This window comes from Malania oleifera, chromosome 11 (assembly GCF_029873635.1).
Source record: "Malania oleifera isolate guangnan ecotype guangnan chromosome 11, ASM2987363v1, whole genome shotgun sequence".
In the NCBI taxonomy this organism is placed as follows: domain Eukaryota; kingdom Viridiplantae; phylum Streptophyta; class Magnoliopsida; order Santalales; family Ximeniaceae; genus Malania; species Malania oleifera.
Genome location: NC_080427.1, coordinates 26,579,007 through 26,585,995, shown reverse-complemented (window position 1 = coordinate 26,585,995; position 6,989 = coordinate 26,579,007).

Genomic DNA, 6,989 nt, shown 5'->3' with positions numbered 1-6,989 from the left:
CAGTACAATACAAGCTTACAATCCGTACTACTACCTATATACTGAATTAGAAATGAAAATCGAGCCTTACCTCGATTTTAGCCCGAAACCCAAAAACGCTCAAAACGGACTTCCGATCTGCTAGAAATGTAGAGAATCCTTCACTGATCCTCGCAGTAACTTTGGATTTACAATTCTAGCGATAAACAGCAAAGCAATCGAGGAGAGAGAGAGAGAGAGAGAGAGAGGAAGAGAGAGAGAGAGAGAGAGAGAGAGAGAGAGAGCTTCAAATCCTAGAGAGAGAGAGAGAGAGGAAAACCAAAACTTAGCTAAGAAGCAATTGAAAATATCCTTATAAAGACCTTTGACCCGAGGGATTTCATCGACAAAATGGTGTCCTTGTCGACGAGGTCTTCAGGGATTTCGTCGACAAGACAGTGATTTCGTCGACGAACCCTGATATTTAAGTTTTTCCAAACCTCTCGACTTTTCCTCGTTGACGAACCTCTCAATTTCATCGACGAGAAGCCTTCTATCTTCGTCGATGAATTATGGCCTCGTCGACGAAGTCTGCAGAATTCCATTTTTACCCCTCTTTTACATAATTAACCCGTACAACACAATTCGGGTTCTTACAATGCTCAAGAGTGTTCAATACAAGCAATATCATTGAAACTAGGTAAAACAAATTTCAATAGCTAATCAAGATTCCAAAGATATCAATCAGATATTCAAACTAGCTCAAGAAAATTTTCTTCAATAAGATAAGCACACTACTAGTTTGAAAAATATTTTGGCTTGTTGAAAATATTTTTGCACAACAAAAATCAAAGCCATTGGAGTCTTGCAACAACTATACAAAGACCCTTAAGCTTGCTAGTCTATCCCAACAAAGATTTATAATATGAAATTAGTGGGATAAAACTAAACCAAACTCCCCAAAAATAATATCAATAATCACTCAATCAAATGGGACTTTTAGCACTATCTAGCAATTTCAAGGACACTCACTAAGCTCTTACAATACCAAGATTTATCAAATGAGTGAGTATTTGAGGGTATTTGGGCAAAGTAGGATTTTTGGAGTAGAAAGAATTCTTGGCTAATGATTTTGCTAATTAATTGCTAATCCTCACAAATGAGCCTATATTTATAGGCAAGGTAAATAATATAACCGTTTGGGACCTTCAGGGTATTATTAGAAAAGTTTCAAAATGCTCAAGCACTATTAACCCATATTAACTCAATTTTATCTCGGTTAAAATAATTTTAACCTGACAAGGTTCAGGTGGCTGAACCGAGGTTCGATCGCTCGAATAGACACATTTTTAAAAAGTCTTTAAAATAGTTCGGCAGCCCGAGTGTAGGTTCGATAACCTGAACAAAAGTCTGAAACATTTGTTCGTAGGTTTGGGTGTCCGATCCTAGGTTCAGTAGCCTGAACGCACGTGTTTGGTCGCCCAAGGCCTATTTTGAACTAAATTCTTCGGTAGCCCGAGTTAGTGAGGGGTTTCTTTTAGAGGGTTTAAGCGCCCGTGAAAGATATGCACAAAAATGGTTCAGTCACCCGAGAGCTAAGTCAACTGTTGACTTTTCAACAGTTCGGGCGCCCGAGGAGTTTTGAACTCCTAGGGTTCAGTCGCTCAAGCTCTCTCAAATTTCCCTATATTTTTCAATTTTATTCATTTTTAACACTCCTCAATTTTTGTATGATATATGTACATGAGTGTTGGGACCTAGAGTCATACTAGGGTCTTACTGAGCTTACCATATATCCTATATGCATGACAAGCAGGTAATTATTACAAACCTAATAAGATAAAAAAGAGGAGAGACAATGAACCGTACCTGAGGGACATCGTGAAACCTGTGAAGCCGTGGAGGACTTTGGTAAAGTAGGGCATATATAATCAGCCAAGTAAGAGGGACGTGTGACAATGTGTTTGGGCCGAGAAGAGGTGGGTGGAGGGGGTGGTGGAGGGGGCGGGGGTGAGGGTGTTGGGAAGGATACCAAGGTAGAAGGGGAGAGAGGTAGGGAGCTATGGGTAGGTGTGTAGGAAGGGTGTATATCAAGAATAGGAAGGGGAAGGACGGGAGAGGATGTAGGAGTTGGAGGTATGAGATGATAGGGAAAGATATTTTCTTAAAAAGTGACATCATGAGAGATGAGAATTTTTTTGTTTTCTAGATCGTATACACAATAAGCCTTATGATGAGTAGGATAACCCAAGAAAACACATCGAAGAGCACGAGGAGAGAATTTATCGCGATGTTGGCGAGTGGTTTGGGCATAGCACAAGCACCCAAACACTCGCAAGTGTGTATACAATGGTGGTTTTTGAAAAAGAAGTTCATAAGGGGACTTATGATTGAGGTTGGGTGAAGGAGTGCGATCAATTAAATAGGTGGCCGTTAGAATGCATTCGCCCCAAAAAGAAATGGGAAGATTGGCTTGAAAATGTAAACACCGAGCCACATTAAAAAGGTGGCGATGTTTACGCTCGGCAACACCATTTTGCTGAGGTGTATCCACACATGTGCGCTCGTGAAAAATGCCTTGATCATGGAAAAAGTTTTGAAACGGATTGGATAAAAATTCTCAACCATTATCAGTGCGTACATGCTTGATAGTGCAATTGAAATGATTTTTGACCATGGCGCAAAAATTTGTAAGGCAAGTGAAAGTATCAGATTTCAAGCGCATAAGATAGACCCATGTAGCATGTGAGTAGTCATCCACAATTATTAAAAAATAATGTGCACCAGAGAGTGAAGTTGTAGGATAACCACCCCATATATCACAATAAATCCGATTAAAACAAAATGTGCTCTTATTTGTATTCAAGGAAAACGGTAAACGAGTGTGCTTTGCTCTAGCACAAACATCATAAGGCAAATGAGGAGAATAAATATTTAAAGTTTTCGGAATACATGAAATGGAAGGGTGACCAAGACATTGATGCCAAAGAGAAGTGTTAGAAACACGTTGAGAGTGAAAAATTGAGGCTGGGGGAGGTTTATAGTGATAAAGTCCATCCCATACTTCACATGTTCTAATCAGCCTCCTCGTTGATAGGTCCTGAAAGACACAAAAAGTGGGAAAAAATATAGTAACACAATTGAGATTAGTGGTAAGTTTGCTGATGGATAATAAGTTAAATTTAAATGAAGGCACATAAAGAGCATTAGAAAGAGAGAAATTAGGAGAAAATCGCATAGTGCCCGTATGAGTTACAGGAACAATGTCACCATTTGGAAGCTTAATGGGGCATGACTGAAGAAGAAGCTGAATATTATCAAGAGAAGACAAATTGAAAGTCATGTGATCGGAGGGACCTGAATCAATAATCCATTCAGTGTTAGAAAGAGAAGCAGAATGACAAGAGGTGAGATTACCAGCAAAATTGGCAGAGTTGGTTTTCAAGGGCTATAAGAGATCCAAGAGTTAATAGTATTGTTCGCTGGTGAGACCAAAGATAGCAATCTCAGAAGAGGTTGAAGCACCTGTGACATTATTTTCAACCATTGAAGAATCAGATGTTTCCATAACGTTAGATAGGTCAGATAAAAAAACGCCGAATCGGGGCAACTCAGAGCTTTGCAACAACCAAAAATTATAAACCTTCAATTTGATAATCTTCAACTTTAATTAGATAAGCCAAAGGTACCGTCGGAGTATTGAGACCACCAAGGCGAGTTGAAACGGATACAAGTATTTATACTTGCAGCCTGGCCAAATCCCTTAATCATTGACTAGCCTCAATTTCTTATCTTTCCTTAATGTCTCAAGACAACAATCTTCAAGGACTAATATCGATAGGTACAAATCACCAGGGCTTCGGTCTTCTGTATATGAGGGAAAGCCAAGGTTGAGCAGAATGCTGACATATATTGTGGTGTTCTACGATGTTCAATACTTTCTAGAGATATACTATTAGTTTTCAATTCGCAATAGATATACATCAAAGATCGACTCTATTGAATATTAGAGAAGCCTAAGAACTGAGAGAACACCGGACTGGAGCTGCCCAAACACAAGCAGAGAGGGATGCCGATGACGGCAGTTCGAGAGAGTGCCAAGAACGAAGACTGAACGTTGAATTGAGAAGAGATCATCGGGAGAAACAGCCAGGAATCTATTGCACGGGCTTCGCCAAATTGAGAGAGACGGCTGAAGCAAGAAAGGAAAACTCTCACCTTCGGTGCGACGGTGCAGAACTTTGAGAAGGAGATGCCGCTGGGGGAACGAGAGAATGCCGGAAATAGTGAGGCCGCCAAGAGAGACTGAGAGCCTGAGAGGGGTAGTTTGCTAGTGACGAGTGACGAGGATGAGTGGACGATGACGAAAGAGATTAATCAGCGAATGATGAATGGAGACAGATGAGGTGGAGCGAGAAGTTGAGACGTTGTCGGGAGCTGCTACTGAGACGTCATTAGGAGCTGCTGCTGCTCTTCGCCGGAGAAGACGATGTCAAGTGGTGACGGCCGTCGGGAAGCAAGGTCGTCCGCTGCTGTTTGCTGTAGAGAGATGAAGAACCAGGACGACGACGAAGAACCGAGAGAGAGCCTAGGATGACTGTGAGCGTCGAATAGCCACGACGACGACTTCAGTGCAGGGAGATTCGAGAGATGTTGCTGGAGCTGGGAACAAAATGGGGCCAAGAGAGACCTGCAACAATGGGGGCGGCGCGGCAAGAAGGAAAGAAGAAAAGGAGAGAAAAAAATATTTAGGTTTGCTCTGATATCATGTTAAATTTGGAGAAGAAAGATAAAATCTTTATTGATGCAGACTCATTAGAAGGATTACCAGGGTATATATATACATGAGAGAATTTAAAAATGGAAAGTATATATTTTTCTTAAATGGAAAGTATATATTATTCTAATAAAAGGGATTGAAGGGCAGGTTTGACGTATTCTTTTTTCACTTTTTTCTGAGTATGCCTTATCCTCCTCACGGTGTGTTTATTCTTTTCTCAATGGATCTGTTTTGTTACCAGAAAAAACAAAAAAAATCACTAATCATATGTAACCAACTCAAATAGTAAACAGACGGGGAGAGCTAGATTTTTAAGTAGTAACTTTAAAAAATTGAAAGGACTAGAATTCTGAAAAATGCATTGGTTAAAGCTAAGAAATTACCTTTCCTTTCTATCCACTTTAAATGCTCAAAGCAAAATATGTAATACATAAACGGATGAATGTTTAAGGCTACTTAGTCAAGGCTTGGTAACTCCTTATTAATTACTGGCCTAACTCTCTAGTGTCTCTAATGGAGTTGTCAAGCTTTCATGACATGCGAGTCTAGGGATTTGGGGCTCAAATAAAAAAAATGGGTTTTTCTATTTTGTAAAATGACTACATTTGCATTGTTCTGAGATTGGCATGGAGGCTTAAGAAATGAATGATGGATTTCTTGTGGCTTAGTGATCTGGTGTTCGAAAGCATTTCTTTGGCGGGAAATGGTATGGCGCTTTCTTTAGAGCCTAATTCTCTTTGGCATAAGGTAATTTGCAGTAAATTTGGTTTATTACAAAATAAGTGGGATGGTAAAGTTAGGGTTAATATTACTCATGCGAGTTCTTGGAAGTTTATGTCCCAGATTTATGATTATTTCTTTCCAAAATCCAGTATATGATGGGCAATAGGGTTGAATCCATTTTTGGGAGGACCTTTGGACTGGGGAGATGCCTTTGCTATTGTTTTTTTACCTCCTACTTGACTTGTGACCCTAATGTGGACCCTATTGGTTTGTATTCTTTAATTTGGAAAGCTAAAGCTCCTTAAAAAATGAAAGCATTTATTTGGATTGTGGTTCTTGAAAGAATTAATACTAATGATTTGCTTCAAAAGAGAAGACCTAATAAGGTCATGTCATCGGATGTTTATGTCCTTTGTTTGAGGAGTGGAGAGACTTGTTCTTATCTGTTTCTTCGTTGCCCTTTTACTTAGGTTGTTTGGAATGAACTTTTTGTTATATTTGGGGAAGACTGGTTTGTCCCTCACTCCCTCTACCTTGAAGGCTTTTTGTACCATCACATTTAGAGGTTTTGGCAAAGGGAAGGATAGGAAAGCCATGTGGCAATGCACCATTATGTCTATTATTTGGTGTGCCTGGTTGGAGAGGAATGCTAGAATTTTCAAAGGGGTGATCACTACTAATAACTTGCTTTGGAGTAGAGTGGTATATCTTGCGTTGCTGTGGATGTCGATGGCTTTTTTTCGTCGTGTTTCTTCAGAAGACCTGCAGCGGGGCTGGTTGGTTCTGCTCCATTGAATTGGTTTTCAGCTTATGATGAAATGGTTGTAATTTATGGTTGCCCCCATTTTTTATTTTATTTTTTTTGATGTAAATTATTCTCTCTTCTAATAAAATTTCTTTGTTTGTCCAAAAAAAAAAAGAAAGAGAGAGAATAGATTTGTTTTGAATCTTTTATTTCTTAAGTGTGACGGTCTCACATAATTTATCTGCAAACTTTAGTGGAAGTTTTTTGAATCAAACTTGAATACATTAAAAGGATAGCGGTTTGGTCTGTTCTTTAGCTTGGGAATATAATTTTGATGGACTTGCATGGCACTCTTAAAGAAATTTGATATTTATACTTTCTTTACTAAATTTGTCCATCTCTCATTCTCTCTCTCTCTCTCTCTCTCCCCATTTTTATTTGTCTTTTTATTGTTTTGTTTTGTTCATTTTATCCTAACATTTTTATTATTAATATGTTTATTTTTGTTTTTATTTTATGCATTGTGATTTAATAATAATATATATTTTTTATTTTTATACTTTGTTCACTTAACTGCCTCCTAAAATCTTACTAGAGTGATACAAAATGAGCTTCAAAGCCTGAGATGGGAAATGATTGGCATTTTTAGGATTTGTGGGCAATCTTGTAGTTTATCTTTTTTTTAGGATTTTTCGTATTTTTGAAGCATTTTTATAATAGGATTTATAAACTTATAATCTAGAAGATTATCTAGGGTTAGGGTTTATATGATTGTCTAGGGTC